Here is a 9720-nt window from a genome sequence, read left to right as displayed (position 1 = left end):
GATTCATTCAGTTCCCGTCATTCCCACACCAGTGGCTTCTGAAGGACCGGGGCGGGGGCGGGGGGGGAAGGGGCAGGAGGGGGCCACGAGTGGGACGTGGGTTGTGGAGTGGGGGAAGAGGAGGGGGCTCAGGGTTAGGGAGGAAGACACGATCCTAAGAGAGGATAGAGGGTGAGGTGCGCCGACACCTCGGCAGCCCTGGGCAGGACCCAGACAGGAGGCTGGCCGGGGCTCCGAGCCAGCCTTCCCTGGCCCGCCACCCCGGCCTCTGGGCGGCAGGGGGCACTCGGAGCCGCGTGGCTCGGACAGCTCCCGGGCTTCTCTCCTCCTCGCCCTCGTCCTCCTCCTCATTCTCTTCGGCCTCGTCCTCCTCCTCTCCCTCCCCGCCCCCTCCTCCTCCTTCTGCACCTCCCTCCAGCCTGGGGGCGGGCAGGGGGCGGAGGAGGGGCGGAGGGGAAGGGTGAAGAGGGGCCGCGCGGCTTTCCCATCCCCTGGGACTGCTGCCTTTAAAAGCTGCGGGGGAGGCCGGACTGGGGTCATCCGCTCTGGCGGGCAGCTCAGCACGAAGAGGGACTTTGAACTCCGAACCCAGGACTCACGATTCCCAGTTCGGCTCGAACTCTTCAACTTGCACCAGGTCAGCGTCCAACTCTGGCAAGAACAGGTACGGCCGGGGAGCAGCGTCCACGCTGCCGCCCCCATCCCTGGCCACCCCGGCCTCCTGGGAAGTTTGGGCACCTCTACCCAGTGCGGGGGTGCCGGGCTCGTGTGTGCGTGCTTGCGTGTGTGCGTGCGTGTGTGTGTGTGTGTGTGTGTGTGTGTGTGTGTGTGTGTGTGTGTATGTGTCCCTGTGTCCCTGTTAGGGAAAGGATCAGTGGAGGGACGATGCTAGGCGGCGTGAGGTGGCCACGCGACAGCAGGGACCGCCGGAGGCTGCCAGAGGGGAGGAGGGGGGCGGGAGGGAGCCTGAGGATAGCCTCTGGGAGAGTGAGCCGGCCGCAGGGGCCGAGGTCTAGGATTGAGAGCCTGAGACCGCGGGAGAGCAGAGCCTTGAAAGGATTTTGGAGGTTAGCTGAGACACCTTCAGTTTACACTTAGGGAAATTGAGGCCCAGATAGGAAGTAGCAAAGCCGGGATCCGAACAGAGTTCACCGACTCCAAACTCTGGGCTTTTCCCGCTACACTCAATCAAACCCCCCTTGGGGGTCACTGGTGCTTCACAAAGCAGGTTGTAGTTGGCACAGAGATCTTTCGTCCCCCAAATGAGTCCCAGGTCTCTCAGATGGGAGAAAGCTGTGGGAGAAGGGGCATTAAAATAAAAAGGGTGACCAAGATGGACCTCGGGGGTCCCTTCTAGCTCTAGAATTTGGAGCCAGTGACAGTGAAGAATCTGGAGGTTGACTGTGTATTCGGTAGCCCAGCTGGAGGAATCGATCTAGCTGGGAGGAAACGGGACCTTCCCTAAGGCTACCTTGGGAGGTCGGGCCAAGTTGAACTCACTGCTGTAGGCAGCCACCTCACTCTCCTGTCTCCTCCCTCCTTCCTCTCCTCCCCCATCCTCCTCCTCCTCCTGAGTTTTTCAACCAGCTTCTTGACATATAATTCCCAGAGGGATTGGACCTTAGTTTCCTCATCTGTAAATCAAGAGGACTGGAGCAGGGAATTGCTTAATATCCTTCCCATCTCTGACAGTCTATGTGCTAAGGTATCTCCAATCTATAACATTCACTATCATAAGAAAAAGTTGGGAATATTGGAATAAGCACTTTTCATGACCATACTGTATAATGTGAATACTAGAGATATTACTCCCATTTCACAGATGAAGATACTGAGAATTAGATTGTTTTATTTAGTGACCCAGGGCATTGAAATGTAGAGGGTGGGGATGGCCTAGAGACAAAGGTATTTAGTATCTACTTAGCGGGAACAACTATCTGAATTGATTTGAGGGTAGAGATACCAGTTATTAAGTATGGAGCAGAATGGATTAGAAATGGAGCCCTGCAGCTCAGGGTTTATTAACTCCCCTCTCTGGAGCCACCAGAACTCTCAATTAGTCAGTCCTTTGTGTCATCAGGTAGATTAAGTCTGAGATGAGTGGGTAGGAGACTGGATGCTTTGTTTCCATTATTTTGGGTGGGGAAAGTAGAAAGTCACTTGTCTCCTTAATAGAGCCAGTATTCAAACCTAGGTCTTGTGATTCTAAATCCAAGGCTCTTTTCATGATCTGCCCTGTGTCCCCAACTCCGGTTCCTAGCATACAGTAGGTATTTAATAAATGCTTGTTGCTGAGGCCCCAGGGCTCCATAGGAACTGAAGGAAGCAGGTCTCCTAAAAAACTCTTCTCCTTAGGATTTTAGAGAGGAGACAAGTTCCCCCACCAAATGACACCATCTTTCTCCTGACCATCTGAATGAGGGAATGGAAAGAAACTGCAGATAAAGGATGGGTGCTCCCCTATGTCTGAAACCCCCTTTATGTCTCTTTTATAATCCCCTCCTCCTTCCTGGACATCACTGTCTATGCTTGCCAGACCAGCCTTACAGTCCTCCTCCCCTGTTCTCTCTGGCAATTCTATTGCCTGGGCATTTCTCCTCCCTCATTCTACATCCTTTGTGATCCCTTACCACCCTTCCTTTTCTCCCCACCCCCACCCCTTACCCCAACCTCTATACCCTGAATGCCCAAAGACCTAAAAGTAAACTTAGCAAACCCTCATTTAGGACCTGGAGTTTTTTGAGCCAGGGAGCAAGCTAAGGAAACAGCTTCTGCCACTGAATTCTTTCAGTCAACCTTGTGCCAGATGAGATGGCCTAAGCTAGCTGGCACAGAGAAATCAGGCCAAGAGCATGTCACTGGGTGATATAGTAAAATTTCATTCATTTGATCTGTAAGCAGACACTGGACAACTGCATGTTGCATTTTGGCTCCAGGGGATTTCTGTTGAGGTATGGAGTTAGGCTAACAGTCCTGACACAATGCAGCTCCAGGACTGGAAAGTTCCCTTCTTTCTCCCAATTTTCCCAATTTTCTCCTACTCCCCTACAGCTTTGGTGTCTAATTGAATATTCAACACACACTAGAAGGCAGGATCCATCAGAAAGGTTTCCTGTTGAATGGAAAGTACTGTAGTTGGAATCCAGACCTGGGTTCGAATTCCTAGCTCTGTGACAAATCCGTCACCTAAATCTTGTGCTTTCTCATGTGTGATCCTAGGTCGTTAGACTAGAATAAGAAAGCCAGAGCTGGAAGGGAACACAGTCTAGTTCTGTTTTACAATTGAGGTCATCCGAGGTCCTGAGAGATTTTTAAGTTCACACAGGCCATAAGTGGCAGTTTTGAAGCCAGTCCCTCTGACTCTAAAGCCAATGCCCTTTCACCGCTGACTCCTACTGCCCCCTAAGGGTCTTCTAGGTCAAAATCCTTGGAACTCTGAGCACTCCTTGGAAATTCTGATTTCAAAGTAGACCTGGACCTATCATGAATGTTCAGTAATGGCTTCATAAATTGACTGGTCTCCATTTGTCTCTTCCAGTGTCCAAGCCTCAAATCATAAAACTACCCTCCTCCCCACATTCATTCTATAATTTTTCCTCCGGCTCCTACAAAATCCTGTTCCTCTTGCTCTCTTACCCCTACTTTAATGTTTGCCTGGATTTCAGCTTCCTTTGCATCTGACTTCCCATTTCTGGAGGTGCTAAAAGGCAGCCAAGCCACCAAAATGTGGAGAAGCAGAGCCCAGGGTCCTGTTTGCTCACAAAGTAGGGCCTCCTGATCACCCCAAGCCCTGAATAATGGCAGCTGGCTTTTGCTTTCTCATCAGCAAAGGGGTCTTGAAAAGGGGAATCTGACTTGCTGAAAAGTATGGAGGGTGATGGTCAACAAAGCTTTAGTTGGGCAATCATATCAAGGGTCCCTCCCTTCTGTGAGGTAATAAAGCATGGTAGAAAGAGTACCAGGGTCAGTGTGGAGAGGGTGGTGTTCTAGTATTGACCAATATTGACTGGATGGACCACTTGAAGGAAGGTCATTAAATCTGACCCCCCACAGCTCAATTTTACAGGTGAGGAAACTGAGGCAGATAGAGGTTAAAGTGACTTGCCTAGGGTAACACAGCTAGTAGGTGTCTCGTAGGCAGCATATGGAATGCTCAGGTATTTTAGGATCAGCCTTTAACCGCCCCCTCCCCCAATTCCTTTGTGTAAAACCTGAAGCCTGGGAAAGGAAGAGAAAGAACTCAGATTCTCAGTAAGGAAATTAATAAGAGGTTGCCACAGGAATGCTGAATTGGCCTGAGTTGGCATGTACACATCTGGAATTCCCTTTTTTTTTTTTTCTTATTTCCCCCCCTTGATCTTTAAACATGATCCTGACATTCATAGCTCCTAATGTCCGAGGTCTTGGGGACTGGCTGGTTGAGGCCACATACTGGTACTGGCCTCACTCTGGCTCCTATATGGTGGCCATTAGCTGGCTGGGGTGCCTGCTTATTCCCATCATCCATTGCCTCATGACTTGACTCAATGCACACATTTGCTCCTGAAATGCTCAAGTTTTCCATATTGTAATTCTCAGCCTCAATGTGATATATAAGCCTTTGTTTGGATTTCTCTGTGCTTTACCAACTTAGGGGAAAAACTTGAAGGGTTAGAATTGGGGGGAAGGGGGAGATGAGGAACAAGAAGTCAAACCAGATGTGTTTTTGTCTGACTGTAGGATGGTGGTTACAGCAGCCCAAGGAAAGCCAGCTTGCTCGCTGAATTCCAGTAACTTGAGTTCTGGCTTGACTCAAAATTGCAGTGTTCCTTTGGGGTTGGCATGCATTTTAGTTCCTTCTCCTCATTATTATCATCATCATTATTATTTCACATTCATTTGGGACCTCAGGATTTTGGGCATTGGAATTCTGCTGACCCCAAGGGCTTCCAAGAGAATCAAGCAGCATCGGAAGGGTGGGGTTTTCCAGGTCAAGAAGCTGAGAAGGCAGAGGCATTGGATTGAGAACTGGAAGGGGCCTTAAAGGTTATCTGCTCTGGATGTGTCTTCAATATCAGAATTCCGTGTCCCTGCCCTTTATTCTATGCAGGGAATATTTAAGTCCCTCCCAGCTCCTGAATCCCTCTTTTGCTTCAGTTCTGCCTTCCCCTTCCCCCTCTTCCCCCCAAGGGTTCCAAATAGAAGAAAACAGCTTATAGAGATGAATTCAAATTTAGGACAGGGAGCCTCAATTCACTGGATCCTAGGATCTTAAGAGTCAAAGCTGGCAGGACCTTAGTGTGTCCAACCCTCCCTGCCCCCCCCCCCCCAATTTTTCATGATCACATAGCTGGTGACAAGCCCTCTGTTCATACAATTTGATTAATTCATTTATTCAACAAGAATTTTCTGAACATCTATGTGCTTAGCACCATGCCACCCAGTGATCACTTTGACTGTGCACATGAGAAATAAAGATGACTACATTGTACAAATTGTACAATCAGTGAGAAACTCATATTGCTTTTTAAAATCAAATATTTAATTTCCCCATTGTAAAAGAGAAAAACATCTTTATAACAAATAGACATTGATTGGCCCCATCCAAAAAATGCATTAAATTCTTTATCTTGAATTTATACCCTTCCTGTCTGGAGGTGGATAGCATGCTTCATTCTTCTGGGATCATGGTTAGTCATTGCATTTAACCAATGTTCTTTAAGGTTTTCAAAGTCACTTGTTCTCCTAGTGCATATATTTTTTCCTGCATCTGTTCATATAAGTCTTTCCAAGATTCTCTGAAATTGTTCCTTTTCAACATTTCTTACAACACATTAGTGTTCCCTTATAATTACACACTCAGCTGCTCCCCATTTGATGGGCACCCACTTGATTTCCAGGCCTTTGCTGCTATGTAAAAATCTTTTTCGTGACTTTCTTTGATCCTTTGGGAGGAAGGTGGGGTATAAGCCTAGAAGTGATGTTGCTGGGTCAAAGGCCATGCACAGTTTTAGTAACTTTGGGAACATACCTCCAATTGGTTTTCCAGGATGGCTGGACCAATTCCAGGCTCTACATTTCATCAGGACTTTAGGATTTAAAGAAACCTCATCTATTCTACCCTAACCCTTGTTATTCAGTCATTTTTAGGGTTTTGGTTTGTTTTTTGTTTTTTTTCCAGTTGTGTCCAATTCCATTTGGGGTTTTCTTGGCAGAGATACTGAAGTGACTTGCTTTGAAGGGAGCCAGGGATTTTGCTAGACTGGGAGAACATTCCAGACTTGGGAAGATCCCTTCCTTCCCTTTCCTACCTCCACACCTTTACTTATGTCCAGCCCTCATATCTAGAGTATACTTCCCCCTAAACACCATAAAAATAATTCTCATTTGCAATCTATCAACAAGTATTTATTTTCCCTCCTACATACCAGATACTGAAATATGAATAATCCCTACTTATAGGAACTTGTTGGTGGAGACAAACTGTAACTATGAACAAAATGAATATGTCCTGAAGCATTTTGAGGATTCCAAAGTTCTTTCTGGCAATGGCCCTCTTTTTAGCCATTTCTCAGAAGAGGAATCTGAGGTACAGAATTCCCCCAAGCTCTTAGTCTCCTATGTGTCAGAGACAGGGCTTAAAGCCTTTCTTCTACTCATTCTACCCTCCTTGCTCTGGCCTTCTTTGAAGGCCCCATTTCTGGGGTCACCTTCTTCCATGGAAGGTTGCTTCCCTCCTCTCACCCACTGTCTATAAGTAATATTTCCTTCTCACATTTCTCTTTTGGTACTTTGCCCACTCTTTTCCTTTGCACTCATTCTACTCTCCTTTGTACCCAAGGTAATTGTGCGTTTTGTGTACTTTTCTCTTATTTAGAAGAGACCTCTCCTTTGCTCTCATATCACTTTCCCATTATCATAGGTATTTGTGTACCTTTCCGCCTATTGGGTTAAATTTGAAACTGGCTGGGATCTTCCCGGCTTCTGGAGCATGTTTGGTGTTTGAACTACTGAACTGACAAATGGATAGCACACTTGGTGTAAGAGTTAACAAAAATTCCCCCTGACCCCCAGCTAATTGAGTATTGGAGTGTGGCATCTGGTGAGGCCAAAAGTGGTCTGGTAGCTGTTCTAGAACTGTTCTAGAATGCAGCCTTGAGAGGGTGACAAAGGACAGTCAGCATTTAATTTTGGGGAGCTACTTGGGGGTCAAGAGTGAAGAAGGTGCCAGGATTAATCACACTGTTCAGGGCCCCATGTTCATCATTTAATTGACACATAGTAGATGCACCTATTATGTGTCAGACATTGGGAATAAAAAGAAAACAATCCAACCTGGGTATATCTAGATATATACAAAATAGATGCCAGATGATTTGGGGGACAGAGGGCACTAATAGTTAAGGGGAAGGCCTCTTGTGGAAAGGAAGTCCTTGAGCTGAGTTGAAGGATTATAAGCAGCAGAAATGAGAAGGAAGTAGATTATTGATGTTGTTGATCATTCATTCAGGCCCCTTCATGACCCCACTTTAGGTTTTCCTGGCAAAGATATTGAAGTGGTTTGCCATTTTGCCATTTCTCCAGGTCATGTGACACATGAGGAAGTTGAGGCAAACAGGGTTAAGTGACCTGCCCAGGGTCACACAGCTGGTAAGTCTTCCTGACTCTAAGCCTGGCACTCTATCCACTCTACCACCTAGATGCCCATAGGTTATTGACATACAGGACAGCAAAGGCTTGAATGTAATAGGTGGTAAGTGCTGTGTAAAGGTTACTAAAATTGTAAAGGAGTAAAAAAGAAATAATTTAGTAGATATTCATATGGCATTGTAAAAGTTTTCCAAAAAGATAAGGCTGTCTGACTCTGGAGGTTTCAATGGAGAATTCTCATTTTTGCAGAGAAGGAAACTGAGAAAGTTGACTAGTTCATGTGCCGTGCTGTATTGCTTATATACAACTATGGTTCTGGATGGAAGCCTGAACCAAAGAATGAAAAATATCCTTTTAAGTAAGCTATAATTTTGCCCCCAGGGAGCTCATCTAGCTAGCAAGGAGAGCAGATAGCTATAAAACAATAGGAACTTCCAGAAACCAGAGCTCTGGAAGGGGGAGGGGAAGCCCTTACTGACCCAAGGGAGAAGAGCAAGTTTTCCCATGGAAGAGGCACATGAATTCTTTGTGTTCAGGGGCCATTTCTCTGCTGTTTTGTATCCTGGGTGCTCAGCACAAGGCTCTGATACATGGTAAGCACTCATTAAATGCTTCTCACTGTTAGTTTGATTTAAGTAATGAATTCATTATCAGCGATAATTTCCCCAGTCACTTAGTACAGTGCATTTCATATAGTAGGCACTTAAAAGATGCTGCTTAAATGAATGGGCAGCTAGTCCAACCATTCCTTCTTCATTTTATAGATTGGGAAATTAAGGCCCAGAGAAGGCCTTGCCCAAGGTCACGTAGCAAGTGAATAATAGGTCACCTCCTTTCACAAACATTGTGGGTGATGTAGGAATAATGGGACTCCAAATATCAAATTTGTCTTGGTTTGGGGTTTAGTGACTCCTTTAAGGAACAAAAAGGCAGAGGTTATACATTTTTAAACCACAAAGGAGGGGGAAGGCTTTAGGCCAAAGGAGATTTGGAGGGGATCAGCTGGCTGATTAGATATGACCAAGCAGATTCTTGATATCACATAGGCTACCTAGGATACCCTAAGTCATTAGAATTGAGAAAAGGGGAGAAAGAGAGACAGACACGCAGTCCAGGAAGCCTGTTCAGGGTCTGAGCTGTGAACATGCAGTTGGACAAAGGCAAGGGAAGGGGAAACTGAAAAGGGTAAATGTGTTGAGACATGGGGTCAGATAAAGAGGTGACCCGGCATTTACAGCTGGCAAGGTCTAAGGGTAGCAAAACTGCTTTTTGCATGGAAGAAAAATGGGTGTCCAAGGGCACTAAGGAATCCCCAGTGTTTCCAGAGTTGTCCAGTCATGCACTACACCAAAGTCATAGCAGCTCTGCGGATGGTAGCAAATTAGATGCTGCCTTCTGGCAGGCTCAATTAAAGCACCACCTTTGTTACTTGTTTCTGGACCAATGATATTAATTGTGCAGAATGAATGTCGTAGGGCAGCTCTGAAGGGGGCTCCTCCTAGCACGTCTGCTTCTCTGATTCCAAGTCTCTTTCAAAGATTTCCTACTTAATGTCACTAAAATCTGCCAGTAAAAAGACTAATACAATTTAGCACATCCTCCTAAATTTGGTTTCCAGTAAGTAAAAACTAGTTCAAAACCTTATGGATATATCCTCTTAACAATAGAGCTATAAGAACATTAAATTAGGAGTCCATAATTCACCTGAAACTTCCAGTTTTTATATACCTCTTGCTGTTTTCTAGCTTTACCTGATCCCCTGTGTCTGATACAAAGTCATTAATAGGTTGAAGGAAAAAAATCTTAAAAGGATCCATGATAGTTTGACTTGGAAAATGAGTCCTTCTGTCTCAAAATAGGAAAAGAGAATTTTAAAAATTTCTTTATGATTATTAATGCAATTAATTGTTAATCCTTAATCCAATTTTGAGAAACTTTTACTAAAAAATATACTCAAAGCCTATATTTTCCTTTTCATTTGGAAGCCAATCATATAGATACATAGATCTATATTTATCTGTATCTATATATGTTTATATGTGTTTGTGTGTGTGTGTGTGTGTGTGTGTGTGTGTGTGTGTGTGTGTGTGT

The 9720-nt window shown here is 45.6% G+C and overlaps 1 protein-coding gene across 2 annotated transcripts in view; it reads left to right on the top strand.

Annotated features, from left to right (window-relative positions):
- Window positions 1–309: 309 nt before the first annotated feature.
- ALPL (alkaline phosphatase, biomineralization associated) overlaps window positions 310–9720 on the top strand; it is a 52398-nt gene continuing 42987 nt past the window's right edge. Inside the window, exon 1 of one of the 2 annotated variants that reach the window (XM_069079527.1) lies at window positions 310–637. The gene's annotated coding sequence lies outside the window, so the exon portion shown is untranslated. Of the gene's footprint in view, window positions 665–9720 lie in introns of both variants that reach the window. The other variant, XM_069079526.1, reaches the window with a different exon arrangement.

The sequence above is a fragment of the Petaurus breviceps genome, unplaced genomic scaffold, assembly GCF_028583685.1.
Source record: "Petaurus breviceps papuanus isolate PSGF00001 unplaced genomic scaffold, PetGlider_PUasm1.0 91041, whole genome shotgun sequence".
NCBI classification, from domain to species: Eukaryota; Metazoa; Chordata; class Mammalia; order Diprotodontia; family Petauridae; genus Petaurus; species Petaurus breviceps.
The sequence above is the reverse complement of the archived record's forward strand: the minus strand, read 5'-3'. Positions and strand labels throughout refer to the sequence as shown.